Below are 18,327 nucleotides of genomic sequence, written 5' to 3'. Positions count from 1 at the left end.
TATTGAATAATCTCACGCGTTGCGCGTGTACTGATTTTCATGTAATTTGCCATGTACATTTTTCGCGTGCAAAACTCTAGGGAATTATCATCACTGTAATGGAAAGTGAAAAATTTCTTTTTAAAAAAATCTTTATATAAATATTATATTTCTTTTTTGTTATTTTGTATGATACACTTTTGTGCAGAAGTATTGCAACCACACTGAATTTCAGTTTTCCGTATTTAAGATTAAGAATATTTATGAAACAACCAGGAATCTGATCTGTTATAAAAATATATCCCATAATTTTGCTTATGAGTGTTTTTGAATTATGTAGATTAATTTGGAATGAGTTAAATTTTAAAACAAGTTAAGTTAGGTTAGGTTAGGTTAGAGTGACTGTCCTGGGGTGGGACACACTTAGACCATAGGGTCCGTTGTGATACCGAAATAGGGTTGGCCCATCCCCGGCCACTACGCCATGAACCATTTGGAGCTATTTAAGAACAGCAGGAGAGCTTTGCCGTCGACGGACTCCAGGTCGGAGAGGTCGTCAAAGAGAGGCTGGTGTGACATTGTATCCTCCTCCTCATCACTGTGACAGCTCCTGCAGTAGTCGTGATACACTACCAGGCCCGGGCGTTCAGCATGCCTGCCGCCCTACCAGTGTCCTGTAATAGCCACAACAATTTTGCGAACAGAGGTCCTTGGAAGTGATATAAGATCTTCGGAATGCCTGCGATTGTACCAGACCATCTCAGACCAACAAGTTGATTTTTAGCTACAGGATTTCTATTTTGGGAACATAAAACTTTTACGTCGCTCCGGGTTGGGTATTTGATCCAATGACAAACATATTGGTTATCCCGCCATTTTGAAGTTTTTATAAGATGTATGAACTGTATAGAATTTTTGTTTGTGAATTAAATTAAGGTTAAGGAAAGGTGAACTAATAAGTATTGGTAGTGACAACTTACTTACTGCTTTTTCCACCCTTTTCTGTAGTTCATGTTTTCGAAAACAAGAATTGACAAAAAGTATCTAATAAGAAGAGTCATGTAAGGGAAAAATATTTATTTCACTCCGTTTTCTTTCTTTTGAAGTTTTTTGCGGCATATAATTAAAATATCTTCTTTATTACTTTTTAAGGATATTGAACAGAGAAAATTGAGTAAAAGAACACCCTATATAATATTTTATAATAAAATCTATTTGATTTAAAAAGTAAATATTTTTATCCTTTTGTATTTTGTACAAAAGGAGGTTTGTTTGTCTGCCTGGTTTTGTTCATATAAATAGGTTTTAGTTTTGTTTACTAAAAAATACCTGCCGGCATTTACTAGACATAGATGTGTGACTTTTTGGTCGAGGAAAAATCAATGCTTTCAGACAGTTTTCATGTTTTTCACGCCTTTTATATATATATACATACATACATATATTTATATCTATATTTGCTGCTATGAACGACATAGATAAACTTGCATTGCATAATTTATAAATTATTTATCTATTGTACAATCAAATTCATAAAAATCGAAAGATGTTGGTGAAATAATTTCTTAAATTGTCCAAAAGTTTTGAAAATTTACTTTAAATTGTGTATACGAAAACGGTTTTGTATTTTGTTACTACAACAATGTTTTCTAGAGAGTTTTCTTTTCTTTTTCGGAAATTAATCCCTCAAGAAGTTGAAATGAATGTTGGAAGTTTGTATGAAACTTGGTCAATTTTGAAGTTACAAATGTAAAAAATGATATATGAGCATGGTTCACTACAAAAGTTTCCTGTATTACTATTTTCAAAAAATTCATTCTTCAGGGGGGTGAAATTTTATATGAACCTATGCCATTTTTGAAGTTAGAAATATAAAACTTGATGTATGAGAGCTCATGGTTTGAAACAAAAATTTATTTGACTTAATAAAATTACATAAAAATTCATTCTTTAAGAGGATCAAATTGTGGATGAAAGTTTATATGAAACTGTGTAATTTTGGTGGTGAAAAGTGGATGATAGTTTGTATGAACATTCGTCATTTTTGAATTATCTTCTTGACCCATTTTAAAATTTATTACACCTATAATAAGTTACAATGCAGAGTTTCTGAGATACCGCAATATTTGGATCGATTTTAGTCCGTATCTCAATAACTATTCGACCAGTCATCAAATGCACCCAAATTTTGTACTTCTTAGGTCAGAATTTTCGATTTTTTGCAATTTTTTTAAGGGGCCCCTTTAAAAAAATCGAGAAAATCGAAAAAAAATTTTTGTTTTGGAATTTGATGAAACTTAGTGGATGGGGTAATTTTGATCCAAAAAGAATAAAAATCAGGTTAATTTAATGGTTGGGCCTATAGAAAGTTACAATGTCAGCGAGTATCATGGACAAAAACTTCATTATCAAAAAAGTTAGAGTTCCCCATAAAATTGTGAACAAAACGGTGCCTAAGTGTGGGCTATAACGTGTTAATCTTTGTTTTTAAAGGGGAAATTGCCCAGCAAAGCGGGCGGGTATCTGTTATTAAAGTATATAATTGGGAAATAAATCGACGTAAGCAGTTTTTATCAATTTATTTTATCACATGTCAAAGTTTAATAATAAAGAAAAAAAAACCATATAGATATCATCATCGTTCACATAGATCGGTAATTATTATTTTTATTAGTATTATTTCTTTAACAATTGCATTAATGCCTCATTTTTATTACATATCATGATCAGAGTAATTACATAGAAAAGATGTCTTATTCTTTCTCTACTGATACTTTTTACAATAGAGATAAGAACAGTAACTAGATTAAGATTGGATTTTTATGATTTTTAGATCATAAGATAGTTACAGCTTCTGCGTCAGAAAGGATTGAAAAGTATGTCAACATATCTTATACTAAAATGAAAAGACTGCTCCTGAATGATTTCTAGCCCCTAGTATGAGAAAACGATAATTAAAATACTTGCAAAAGACAAAAACGATGAAATAAGAACGTGATATTCTAGCAAATATGACAATTTACTGCGAGGTTCACAAAAAATGTTGTAAATGTTTGCCATAAAGTCCACACATGGGCTAGTAATATTTAGAGTTTGATAAATGTAAAACGAATTTTGATATGTAATCTATGCAAATGTTAGTGGAAAATGTTTCGTTAACACAATGTTCTTTAAATTGGATGGATTTTATTTCGAAAGATACATCTTTTAATTCGAAAATTGTATTTTTATTTTCGTTTAAATACTTTAATGTTTTACAACTCTATTGATCTGAAAGTCAATCGTAATTGACATACTTTTCCCCAGCTTTATTTCCTCACAGTTTACCTGGAAAATAACGAATCTTTTAAGCTTTAAATGAATCGTATTTTTGCTATAGGTATGAAAAAAATCTTGTCTCTAAATAGTATATAAACGTTTGAACAAATAAAATCTATTAAAGGAACATAAGAGAAAATAAGTTTTCTCTCCATTACATAAAGAAAAGGAAAAAAGGATTTTCACAATCATTTCTACACTCTTTTACTTTATTTAGAAGGTTGCAACAATATTGAACATTGAACATATTGTTTTAGAAAAAAAAGACACTTCTCTGTGTGTATGTCTAAGAGTATTTAATAGAAAGAAAATAAAGCTTAAAAATGATATTATTAGGTTTTATATTGTATTGTGGCTAAATATTTTTAGTATACAGAATGATCGATTTACATCTAGGCATATAAATATCACGAGTATGACAGAATACATGCGATAAGCAATGCATCTAAGTGAGAGATATTATATACATGTGTTGAAGCTTCGATATGCGTTGAGATAGTTGTAAGACGCTTGGAGAGTGGGAGTTTCTTAGTTGAATAGATGAACTAAAACAGATAAGCCACGATAAAAGTCACTTTTGTAATTTCATATAACACCTATAATACCTCTTACTTAGATGCATTGCTTAACGCATGTACTCTGTCATACTCGTGATATTTATATGCCTAGATGTAAAACGAACATTCTGTATATGTTTTTACAAGGTGTTATACAAATATGTAGGCTAGTGAACAGAAATAATCAATTCATTTTCAATCGTTTCAGAGCCGCACCAAAGTTTTGGATATTGCAAAACTAAAATAGGGTAGTTACCCGATTTCGAATTTACCACAATACCCATAAATTTCTAACAGTAGACTTGATACCATGAAAAAATGTGAAAGTTAAATTTAAATAAAAAAATGAAGAATTTATAAAAATTCAAAGATTGTTGCCTGTCTCTTTTTTGAAAAACCGTGCAATGACGTCACTGGTCGATATTTTCCTCTTTGATTAACTAGGAGTTTTAAACGTTCATATTTTTCTAAAGATTTTCAAAAGCCAACTTCAATTTTCTATTCGTGAAGTCAGAATTCTTCATTTGAAGTGATAAGAAAAAAAATTAAGTCAACATCCCCAGGTCTTAGTGTCCGACAAATTCCACGCTGTTTTTTCAGACCGATCGCTTAAATATGACGTTATCATGCTCATTTGAAAACACAGCACTTTTGAAAAAAGTTGTAGAAAGAAAGTTTGATAGACTTCATTCAATCATTTAACAAAAACGGAATACTTTTCGAATCACAGCTAAAATTTTCTACAAAGACTTTATTATATTTCAGGTATTTGAAGTTGCAAAATCTTGTAACTCTTCGGAAAAGTTCGATATTTAACATTCTCACTGTGTAAAATACTCAGAGTTCAAATAAATTGCATTACTCTGATAACGATCATATTTTCAAACTTCAAATTTATATTTGAGAAAATAATGAAAAAAAAAAATCAACTTCAACGCGTATTCGCGTAATAATTGATACTAGATATTTTAGATCTGATAAGAACAACGGCTTTCATCACCTCACCTATATCACCTCAGCTATAAACTACTATTATAGATGCATTTCTTGATTCTAACTTTAATGTTGCATTCAGCGACAAAGACAAAAGAAGCAAAAACTGTATACATATTGGTTTTGTGTAATGTAGTTTTACATAATGTTTCTCGAAAAAAAAAGGAACGATGTTAGAATGTCGAGGAGTTTTATGTAAACAACATATCTAGTCTATTCATCTTGATATGTGCGAACGAACTATTTGAGCTTATATTATTGAATGAACGTTAGTAGGAGCTTTGTAAGAAAATTTGAAAGTATTTTATGCAACGAAATTTATTGTATGCTGGGAAAATGAACACTCTTTTTATATTTTATACAGGATAGATCCCTAAAACAATTCATTTCCCCAATTTTTTTGCTATAATATATGATGTAGATTTGAAATTAGAAGTCTATCTTACATGTATTCGCACCGTGCGTGAGTTTTTTTTTTGGAGGCGTTTCCATGGTAACGATACACTACTTTAATTATAGAATTGTATGGATGCATATATAATTGTATGGGTTGCAATTATGACTTACATTGAAAATTTAATATTATTGTCTCACAAATTTAAATAAATAATTATGATAATTTACATTTGAAAAATAATATTTGTGCAATTTGATTTCTTATTTTCACAATTTTTAATGCATTAAGTTTAATTAATTAGTGTTTTTCAATAATTTTAATTTGACATTTTCTATAACATTAAAGAATTGCAAATTAGCCATAACAGCGTCCTTTATTGCCAAAATTTTTCACTGGAAGCGCTGGCATCGATTTTATTCTCCCTACCATGACTACGCACGCAACGAATAGGGATTCTTCTAGCAAAATCTAATTTTTTTTGACAAAATCTTAATGAAACTAGTTCTTGCAACATATTATAAATTTGTCTACAACCTTATTGTAACTTTGTATGTGGATTAATTTTGCTGATTTTATGGCAGAATTGAATCACAACTAAAACGATCTACTGTTCGAGAAAAATTTCGATTTTGTATACGGATTTACCATTCCAAAAATTGAATTTTTTGTGGCTAATGCACTGTATCTCCACAATTCATATCTAGAAGTTGTGGTTTTTTATCGAGGCGTCTTTAAAGACTAAGATGATTACTTGACTGGGAAGGTGTATTAAAGGAGGAAGCGAATCTAATATCGATAGATTGTTTTTGAGGCAAAATTCTTCCCGGGTAGATAAAAACTGGTAGGCACGGCTTTCTATGGGTAGAAGGTACTGCCTAGCTCATGTTCTGTATTAAGCTGTGTCATCTTTAGGTGATGTACTCATACACAATTGTCATATTTTCTAATTTCGTGGCCATTAGAAAGAAATAAACAGTTTTATTTGGTAGGAAATCCGGTATAAAATGATGCATGTGTTGCCTATATACATTCACGTAACCCATGTATTATAAAATCCGCTAACGATGTTACATCAAATGTGTTTAGTGTAGTTACTGTGTGTTGTATGCTGCGGTTGGTTGTCTTTCATTCTATCTATCTATCGCTTCATATGTATTATTTGTGTGATGTGCAAAGAAAGTAAGTACTTTCTTTTTGACGATATAGAGATGAAATTGATCTGTCTGTTATCAACGTTAACAAAACCGCATACAACTACCAATCAATCGTTCAAGTGTTTTTTACTTTTTTAATTTCTTGGTAGAAAAACAGTTTCTGCACTCTCAAAATTGAAATTTTATGAAATCATTACGTATTGAGTGGGCTAATACCTTTTCAAAATCTAAATAAGTGTTTGTTTATGTAAGCTGATAACTGGTAAAAATGAAGCAATCACTTAATGCTCAACAAAATTTCTCTAATTTCCGACGTTCAAGGAGGACTAGGATCTCAAGGACAGAATTTCTCGAGACTCGATTGCGTCAAAAAACTTCACAGTCAAGTTTCACGCTAGTTTGACCATTCCTCTCTTCTGATTCCCGGAACGTCCTTCGGTTTCCGTGGCAGGAAACTTCCATACTGTTTAGCTACTGTTGATGTAAAGGAATTATTCAGTTAGTATGACTTATATGAAAATATTTATGACAAGACAAACATTGTATTTAAAAAATGATATCTACGACTTTTATGTTCAAAAACATAAAAACCAGAAAACATAAAACTATTAGGGATAAAATCAATATACATTTGTGCAAAATTCGAAAGCTTCACAAATTCTAGCAAAGTTGATACGTAGAAGGTCACCCTTTTTAAACATTGGCAAAATCACTAATGTCGTCAAACAGTCAAGATGGTAGTCATAAACAAGCAAAAAGCAAGAGATAATAATTATTTCTAATTAAAATCAGAAGTAGACCCGATTTCAGTAGTTAACATCTCGACTACCAGATGACAATACTAACACATACCATTTTTTAATGTTAATAAAAATATTCAAATTCAAATCATATAAATCCCACAATCTGGCGATAAAAATTTGTGCTATTAAACAGGAAGTGGACCGCTTTTTCAGTAGCTCCAATTTATACTACTTGATCACTTACTATTTCTCAATCGGGCAAAAAATTATTGGTTATAGCGGTTATTTACAATGAAAAATTCGACGTTTATAACAGTATATTCGATAAAACTTGTGTTATGGTTTGTCTGGAGGACCATGCCTACACAATTTTATGGAGTAATCGGAGAGTGAAGGCAATGAAAAGTCATAAGTCTGGCCTATAAAAGTCATTTCCACCTACAATTGTTTTGAGTTTTCTTCGCTTTAATGTACAAAACGACTATGTATCTTGATAATCATCATCTATATATATACCTACACGTTTGTTTTTCTTTGAATTTTATTTTTAACAGTTTTGTTTTGTAATTTTCTTTATTTCTGCTCGTTGTATAATGTTCTGTTTTCTTCTAAGTTTTCATTCTTTGTAGTTTAAGAAATAACAGGTAATTCCTATGTGTATGTTTTTAATATAAAAAAAATTGATACTTTTTATTTGAATAAGAAAAAATTAATCGAAATTGGTTCACAATATAATACCACAGATGTGTTGACTTATACATATTGACAGATTGCTGATACATTTCCTAAGTTTTGTGTGAATGATTTCTATTCCTTACAGGCTAGATCTATGTTTTCTTATATTAAAATATGGAAAAACAAATATTAGTTTTATTCTTCAAAGAAGAAGAAATATTAAGTGATAAAATCTAAAGAAAGTGGACGATAGAGTTTAGCTCTTTTTTGTTTAAAGGGCTTTGTTCATTAACCATATTTACATCCAGAAAAAATAACAGTTTGTTGTGGTTTGTGGTGTGGAAGTGTAAGTAGGCGAAACTTTTCCGAAAGAAAATTATCTTGTTGCTACCCAAGGTCTAAAATTAAAAAGAAATCATTTGATATCTTGTAACGTTTTGCTTTTATTTTAAATTAAAAATTAGTACAATTAAAGATGTTACAAACAAAGGAAAATGAAAAAAATCGCTCGCATTTTGCTAAAACCTCATGGAATGTGTTTCTTGGGTGTCAAATATCTTTAGTAACGCATGAGTAAGTGGCGCAAATGTTTCTATTTGTTAATAAACAATAAATTGTTAATTCAATGGAACGGCAAATGTTAAAGTTGACTTACAAAATTTATAAATAGGCAACTTGAAATATGTTTATGTTATACATGTATAATAGTTTTCGATTATTTGACAAACACTTAAAATTTACGTCATACCAACTGCCTAGTTACTAATTTTTTAAGTGAACTTTAACATTTGATCGTTTCATTGAATTAAAAATTTATTGTTTATTAACAAAAAGAAACATTTGCGCGACTAAATCATGCGTTACTAATAATATTTGAGACCTAAGAAACACATTCTATGAGGTTTTAGCAAAATGCGAGCGGTTTCTTTTATTTTCCTTTATTAGCCGATTTTTGTAAGATCTTTTACTGTACTTGATCATTTAATATGTTTGTGAGCATTTCTGGAAGAACTTAATGGCTGAGTTTTGAGATTTTATACAAGATATATATAGTACTAGCTGTGAACTACCCGCTTTGCTGGGCAACATTCCCACTTTCACCCCTCCCCCCATATTCCATATCCTTTTCTAGGTTACTTATCTATCGCCTAACTAAATTTCATCAAAATCCGTTCAGCCGTTTAGGCATGATAGAGAAAAACTCCCAGCAAAAACCATAAAAAAATCACTAACTCAATTCAGTTTTCTGCCTACTTCCTACCCCCTAAGTACGATGACGTGATCATTTTGATCTTATATCCGTTTTAAGGTAACCATCTATTACCTTACTAAATTTCATCAAAATCTGTTCAGCCGTTTAGACGTGAAAGAGCAAAAGTCCCAACAAAAACGACTAAAAATCACTAAATCAATTTAGTTATCTGCCTACTGCCTACCCCCTAAGAACGATGGCGTGATTATTTATAGCCAATGACCATTTCTAGGTTATCATCTATCACCATACCAAATTTCATCAAAATCCGTTCAGCGGTTTAGGCGTGAAAGAGTAGCAGACAGACAGACAGACAGACAGAGTTACTTTCGCATTTATAATATTAGTATGGATAATATTTTCTCAAAGTTCGAAGGTCTTCTTTGAAGTGCATAGGTATTTTCAACTTTTCAGGTCTTGACATAATTTACGATACGAAATCAAATTTTCTATTTATAAAAAATAACAATCATAAACTATTATATATTTGTAGGTGATAATAAAAATGTATGCTATTTTGTGTTGATGATGATGTGGGTTGAGTATGTTAGTAACTAACGTAAAGTAATGTATTATATTGAATAAAATTTATGATGTAGAAAATGAATTCATAAAAATAATATATGAAAAATATCTAATATGTGAGAACTGAGTATATATAGTTATAGTCATGTAAGTAATAAGTAATGTCTTGGAAGAAAATACATTCATTCAATACGTTTTTACTTAATATTATGTATTTTTCTACCCTATATTTTCTTATCCCATTCTATACTCTAGAAGGCTTTTTTTTATACCATTCCTAAGAACAAAAACAATTCACGAAGTATTATTATTCTATACAAAACTTACATATACTGTACAGACATTTTATAATATTAGTTTAGAATACAACTCATGAAACTAAACATTGTTTCATGGAATACTCATTTAGAATAGGGAATAGGGATGGCTTTTCGAAAATATCGTGAAAAAAAATACAAAAAGTGAAATTAAAATTAAAATTGACCGAGAAATATATGGATGATATAAGCATTTTAAACTACTAATCAGACAGAAAGATCAGACATAGTATATGACTTCATTTACTATGTTTGCCATGAAAACTGCATACTAAATTCTATTTAACAAGAAAGAACTGCAAGCTAAATTCTGTTAATTTCTCACAAATATAAAAATGTTACTTGGACCACTGAGATTTTACCGTCCTCAATTATTCTTCCACAAAGATCACGAACAGCACTAAAAATATTTGAATATAAATTATTTTTATTAATTACCCAAATTATTCTAAACTAATATTTATTAGGGTTTGGGATAGTTAACATAATAAAATAACAGACTTCCTTGATGATCAAACTATAATTCTTATGTTGAAATGTAAACATTAAACATTTTTTGATAAACGCTTTTAAATCCATAATTAAATTTTTATGACTTTCATGTTGTGTCAACGTTATCAAACTATGATCTTTACGTGACCTCACCAAAAATAGAAAACGACAAAAAAAATTAAAATAATGTGTACAAACACAAAGCCTTTTTGTTCATATATTATATAATATATATCACATCATCGTTTTACGATCAGACATTATAGTATACGTTTCTTTTTTGTTTAAAAAAATACAAATATTTATTAAAAATATTACAAAATCCCCTTTAGGTAATAAATCTGTCTATTTGAAATTCGTTATGTATTTTTATGTATATTTTTTTCTCGTATGGTCATACGGTAGCTTATTTCTCTCACGCAAAGCACGTATTTGCAATTTTAAAATTTAAGATTTGCCAAGAACGTATATACCTATTTTCTCGCCATATTGTACTCATTGCCGCAGTACTAAACTTTTTCAAGGATATGAGGATGAATTTTTGTTGACTTCGAGTTGAGACATAGTTATTGAAACAAATATTTTTTCAATGACCTCACCAAGGGTGAGAGCTAAGATGAAAAAAACCCAATCACTTGATAACATAATTATGATCTAGCTCCCTTTAAAATATTAAATTTGAAAAATAATTAGAGTATGAAATTTATATTTTACTATTCATCAAACCTATTAGTCTGATAAGCGTTTCATTATACCATGTATATATGAAATATACATAGTATTATAAGTTTAGTCCCAAGTTTGTAACGCCTAAAAATATTGATGCTACAAAAAAAAAATTGGTATAGGTGTTCATAAAATCACCTAATTAATCCATTTCCGGTTGTCCGTCCGTCCGTCCGTCCGTCCGGCCGTCCGGCCGTCTGGCCGTTCGTCTGTGGTCACGATTACTCAAAAACGAAAAGAGATATCAAGCTGAAATTTTTACAGCGTGCTTAGGACGTAAAAAGTGAGGTCAAGTTTGTAAATGAGCAACATGGGTCAATTGGGTCATGGGTCCGTAGTACCCATCTTGTAAACCGTTAGAGATAGAATAAAAGTTTAAATGTAAAAAATGTTCCTTACAAAAAAATAAACAACTTTTGTTTGAAACATTTTTTTGTAAACATCACTGTTTACCCACGAGGGCGTTAATTAGGTACAAATTTTATAGTATGTATTAATATAGGAATATCAAAGTGAATATCTTTTGTTATTTACATGACGTCAAAAAAAAAACAAACGATTGCGCATCAACACTTGCGCATTATATGAGAATATCAGTTAAATATGTCAGATATGTATGTATGTGAAATGTGACAGAGTTTCCAACACTGCCTATACATGGTATTTCAACAATTAACTCAGTCAATTGTTTGTTTTCACTTGTTATATTATTAATTTGACTTTTCACACAAGGTTTGTATCATTAATGTAATAATATAACCTGTATTTTAAAATAAAGATACTATTTTTTAACCCCCGAACTAAAAAAAAAAACGAGTGTTATAAGTTTGACTGTTATGGCTAATTTAATGGCTAATGTTGATGTTTCAAGTGCGAGTTTAGGGTTCTGTACCCGAAAAAACTGAAAAAAGGCGATGATCTTCAAAATCGGTACAGTTTGGAGAACTTTAAGGAAAAAAGTAATTTAATGGAAAGTGTTCTTAGATACGTTTCAAGTGCCAGCTTAGCGTATCCGAAAAATTTGTCGGGATTTTTTAAATTTTGTAAATTTCACTTGTTTATAAATATACACAAAGTTTTTTACATAAATCATGAATTAATTTGGTTAAACTGAAATTCAAAATATAATAAAATGATGTAAAAGTTATAAATATTTCCGCAAGCAGCGCTTAAAACGATTCTTATCTATTAACGTTTTAATTTTATCGAGTAATTAAATTTGTTTAGTTTCACGTTATCATGTGAATAAACATTTATTTATTTCAATATATAATTTTTAAAATTATTATATTTTTTAATATTCTTTTTTGATTTTAAAATTTGTGTGACTTGAAGGGCTGTTGTGTAGTGATATCTGGAATGTATTTTGTTAATAATTTTTTTATGTCAATAAACAATTGTGTATACAAAATAGAAATTAAAGTTTATAATCTTTTTAAGTTTATGTTTTAAATATTTTTATCGTATTTGTCTATCTTTTTAATATCAATCTATACCGATTGCTTAAAAATATTATTGAATATGAGATAAAAGATTGCTTCGCTTGTTTCAATAATATTACAATTTTCTATAATCGTGTCATTTTAGCCTTTCAAAGAGAATTTTTTTTGTTCATCAACCTATCGGGCCAGTTTTTTTTTTTTTTTAAATGTCCAGGAAGGTCCATATATCAAAACCTACATCTAACTTTTTGCCGCTAGAAAGTTTGGTAATTGCTATGGGTTATTGAAAATATCGGCCAGAAACGTATATTCCGGGATTTTCAGGGTCGTTGATCACTATTCCGAAGTCATAATTTCGATATAATTCCTTCTCTTGGGGTAATACACCTCGCTGGTCCAAAATTTCAATATTCTGTAAATATTCAACAAAATGGATCAAAAAAGTATATTCAGGGGATTTTGGGGTCATTGATCAAGATTCCGAAGTTAGAATGTTGCTTTTATTTTACACTTTTTTTCATCTAAAATGATTCGTGTACAAGTACCATAATATTTTTATATATCCAGTATTTAGTTTTTATGATATGCCTATGTTTTACATTATACACTTTTTTGAGTGTCTGGTTATTGAAGAATGAACTATATCGTAAATAAAAAACTACATAACTAAATTTTCGTTTTTAAGCCCCATGTAAGTAAAATTTTGATAAGCACTTGTTATTATTCCCGAGAGAATGTTTGATAGGCTCTTATACGAAAGAATTTAAACAATTATTACTTGGTTTTATTTAATTTAAACAATTAATAATCTCTTTTTAGCTTCTTTGTAACTGGTTACGCCCTAGAACGGACCCAGGCTAGAAGCCCCGGTTTCTGTGTAATTTTTCGTTTCTCTCTATTTGTGCAAATGAAAATATGTAATATGAATTAATCCATTGAAGTATACAGACTCGACCTAATATGTAAAGTGGTATAATGTGTTGAGATAGAAAAAGCTGTTTAAAGTATCATGTTCGAGAGACTTTGACTTATATAAAGTACACAAAAACTTAAAAGTACACAAAGAAATGTAAAAATTTGGTTTCATAATAAAAGTATATAAAGTGTTTTTAATTGCTTGACATAATGCAATCGTAAGATTGCTTGTATTCGTAAATTGTAGAGAAAATATTGAAAGCTTTTGACTGCCATGCTATTGAATTCATCTTTTTTGCTTTCATTTTATTTTTCCAGGCAAGGTTTTTTTCAAATTATTATTTTTACAAAATAAACATAGGAATTTAGTTGTGCTAAACCTTAAATAAAATCAATCAAATTTAAAATCTCCTACCCTCTGTTTTTTAAAGGCATCAATTAAAAAATATTTCTAGCTGTCTAGCTGTCTAGTAAGTTGCTAGGTAAATCTGACTTTGCAACGTGTTGCGATAGACTATAATAGAGGGAATGTGATGTGACATTAAATTATAATTAATCAAATAATAGAACACCGTATTCTATTGTGTTATGAAAATATATGCAACAAAATGGCATTAAAAATTTTCTATAATATAATAATAATATACAAATCAATTAATCAATTTTATTTTATAAGTCATACTAAAATTTACAGAGCTGTATTCACTTATTTTTGAGATCTTAGACATATACAAAATTATGTAAACGCGAAATTAAACTTTATGAAAACAATAGATAGTTTTCTGAGGTCGATTTCATTTTACCTTGGCCCACAACTTAGACTTTTGTAAATGATCAATGAAAGGGAGTGATGTAGAAAACTCGATATTAAAGCTTGCTCAAGGTGGCACTGTTCCCCATCCTAAATTCCAATCTACCTCTGTTGAAGTTTTAAGCTGCGACCACCACGTGGGGCCGTGGTAACCACGAATGTGAAAGATTCATATACGAAGTTTACCATTTATGTAAAATATATTGTCTATACTTTTGAACAAACATTTTTTTACAACTTACAACTTATCAAATTTAAAACATATCATCTATCAAAATTGGATGGCATGATATCAGATTTCAAAATATTTTGAAAACTGTATGTCGTATCTTTAACCGATTTTAGATTTTTGATAGCTAAATTTTCTGTCTACACTGATTTTCCAAAAAATTAAAGATAAAAATTAAATGATTGATAAAATAAGGGCCAAGTATACAAGCGGAATGGTCGAGTCTAATTTATAAGACTTGCATTGATATATTTTTTGTTTTTATTCAATTTATGATATGTATATTCGTTTTAGGCAGCAGCAGAACGTAAAAATTCTAAATTTTCTCATTAAGGTTTTTCATATAACTTCCTACCACGTCTAGTGATACGTTTTATAAGTGGTTAAGGGCCGTTAGTATAAATTTTTGCAGAATGAAAAAAGATATAAAAATTAAATAAATAATCTAGCTACTTTTATGTTTGGCCAGTAGGTTATTGGATAACAATATATATGTACTAAATTTCTAAAAATTGTTGATTTTTACCATATTCAAAAATTTAGTACAAAAGTAAATAATAAGTTTAAATTTGCTTAAGGTTGACGTAAAAATAAACTTGTCATTGAAAGTGAGTGATAAAGACGCTCGTCGTGAATCTAAAAAATTCAGGCTCAATTCCTGAAGTATGTTTATATTTTGCAATTCTCTATAAAACAAAAAATAGTGTTTAAGATAATCGTGACCCAAATATAGTGTTATCTAGAAGACATTTCAAGAACTGAAGCATAAATGTGTTGACGTGTTGAAAGAATATAAAGTGATAAAGCCAACACTGATAATTTCTATAATAAATAATAAATTAATATTAATCACTCAACATTGCACAGTTCTTCTCACACTATCAAAACAAATATTTTACCTAACTAACTTTTTTTTTCAAATTTATTATTTGAAAAGAGGGTAAAAACATTACTGTCACCGTGTACCAACAACCAGAATCCAAGGGACGATGTTTTCCATCAGGCATTTATATATATAGCAGGTATATATCCTGATCTTTGTCGAACTTATATGTTATATACAGAAGGAGTGCGTGCGTAGCATGAATCAATCTGTACAATGTTACCGAACGTAATGTAACTCTGTATTAGGATCGTTGACGGAAAAACGTGACTACATAATAAATATTGAAGAAAACGTATAACTATACAGAATAGAAAGGAATACGGAGTCCCTCAAACTTGGGTATGTAATTTCTCTCAATATTTATACAAACAAGACATACAGTATATTTAGTATACAGGGTGGGGAAGTAAAGTGTGTGATTTTGAAAGCGCTATAAAAAAAATTCATTATAGATATTATCAAGTGATCGTTTTATCACCTTTAAAAGCATTTAAGAATATTAACTTAAGAAAATGAACTGTGTTTCTAAGCAAATTGTGTTTTTAAACCAATATTATTGTTAAGGTAGTACGAACGCCCAGGTGAGTTTCGACTTGTATTTTAAATTCGTACATTATTTTCAACTTTAATAATGAATTTTGACGATGAATTTCATGAATGTAGACAAAAATTCCTTCAGAATTAATTTAGACTTAGTCCAACTTCATATAAAAAAATAATCATTTTATCCAAAATTGCCCTGGCGCTCGTACATCCTCAATGAAGTATTTGAAATCAGTAAGTCATGTTTACCACTCACTCGTCTATAAACTTTTCGTGTCTTTCATCCCGTCAAAGGGAAGCGCTATGAGAACAATATTGAAGCACTGGTAGATTGGATCCGATAAAAAGTGTTTCAAATCCCGCAATGGAAATGTTTCGCCATATTCTGAACAGTACTCATTTGCAAAATTCTCTACTCCCAGACTGACATTATCTTATTGCATTTAAAACTTACAGATTTTATTTTAAAACATAAAATTATTTGCTGAAAAATATAATTAATTGTTTTATTTAGTTAAAGGTAAAAACATAATTTGAAAAAATTGAAGGTGTTTTTTACAGCTTCTTCAAAATCATTTACTTTTCTACTCCGGTCTGGCTGTGTAGGCTAGGAGACGACGTTTTTGAGCTATATAAATAACATATATAAATGAGAAAATGATTTATGAGCACAATGCCATTGTACAAATATATATTATTATTATTAATATAAACATGAATCATAATAAAAGAAAATTATACAGGGTGTTAATTAGGAATATGGGAGTATGATTAATGACATCTTTGAGATTGTAGCCTTTTTGAGTCTTTAGGAAGACTGTAATGACAACGTAACGACGAACAAAACGAAAGTTGGGTGTGTAAAATTCATCTCGTTTTTAAGGTCGAATATTTCCTTCAATTTAGTATAAATAATTAAAGGTAAAACATAATAAAGCCTACAATTTCAAATGATTTCATGTTCTTGATACGCTTTCCATTGTTCTCAAATTCCACTAATTTATCAAGACGTGTTGTAAAATTTTATGATCTATATCAAGTAGCCTCCGTGCCGCAATTGGCTAGCGCGTTCGGCTGTTAACCGAAAGGTTGGTGGTTCGAGCCCACCCGGGGGCGGAATTTTTTATTATGGCAACAGTTTTTAGAGTTTAGCAAAATGTATGCCCAATCTCTTTTTATTAGAAGCTTTTATTTAGTTTCACTACTTCCGTTGCCTGTTTGATATCAAATCTTGCAAGTCAAATTTGATCCCCTTTCCGATTTGATCTGAATTTTGCATGCACACTTAGTTTGAATGACAAGTTTTGGTAAGGTGGCGTCCTGATGTTCCCACCGCTTCCACCATATATACATATACATATTAAGTTTTTAGTCTTAAATTAAAACTTTCAATAAAAAATATTTTTTAAGGGACGAGCATTTTATAGTACTTAAAAGTAGAAAATAATTTTTTCTTGAGTCACTCATACTCGACTATTTGTAAAAGCTTGAGGCACTCATTATCAAAAAAAAAAATAGGTATGTTGAGTGAATGAGACGCTTTGATTCATTTTTGACATTTTAAATTGAGCGTCTCCAGCTTTTACAAATAATCGAGTATGAGTGACTGATAGAAAAAATTATTTTCTACTTTTTAATACAATAAAAGCTTGTCTCTTAAAAAGTATTTTTTATTTGAAAGTTTTAATAAATTAAAATGTTTGAAAGAAATCTCCCAAGCTTTTCAATTTATAGGTAAGTAATACCAGATCTTACCAAGGCGCTGGTAAAAAGGGGAATATGATAAAAGCTGGTAAACAGTTTTTTAATAACTCTAAAATTTAGACTCATTTACATGACGACTCTACTGCATGCGAAAATCAAATTTATTTGGTTGTATTCTATGTTTGACAGAAATAAATTAGCGAAGAAAAAACCGTTCAAAATTTTTTATTTTATTTATTTTATAATCTCCTATGTATATACATTTTATATATAGTAAGATTATTTATAGTTTTGGTATATAAAATATATACCTAGGTACAATTAAAATTAATAGTTTTTGGTATGTATCAAAATAATTACATTAATGTTTTCGCTTTATATAATCAAGTGAACTAAACTTGATGTGTTTGTATATAAATACACACATAGTAATAAGTATATTACGTATAGGTTTGTTTTACAATATGTATATAATGTTTAAAATCGATTTTACGATACCATGTGTGGTATGAACGTACGAACGTATGAACGTATGAACGTATGTACCTTATATTCGATTATATTTGATGTCGTTTAATATTGAACTATAGATATTATACAATTAATATAGACATTTCAATGTATGAAAATCATAGAAGTAATTTGTCTCTAAGAAAGCTACATTAGTAT

The 18,327-nt window shown here is 29.6% G+C and overlaps 1 non-coding gene across 1 annotated transcript; it reads left to right on the top strand.

Moving 5' to 3' along the window:
* Positions 1-16,996: 16,996 nt before the first annotated feature.
* On the top strand, positions 16,997-17,070 carry Trnan-guu. The gene has a single exon. It is a non-coding gene; the product is annotated as a tRNA-Asn (tRNA).
* The last annotated feature ends 1,257 nt before the right edge of the window (positions 17,071-18,327 follow it).

This window comes from Chrysoperla carnea, chromosome 1 (assembly GCF_905475395.1).
Source record: "Chrysoperla carnea chromosome 1, inChrCarn1.1, whole genome shotgun sequence".
NCBI classification, from domain to species: Eukaryota; Metazoa; Arthropoda; class Insecta; order Neuroptera; family Chrysopidae; genus Chrysoperla; species Chrysoperla carnea.
Note: the sequence above shows the minus strand (reverse complement) of the source record. Positions and strands in the feature narration are given on the sequence as shown.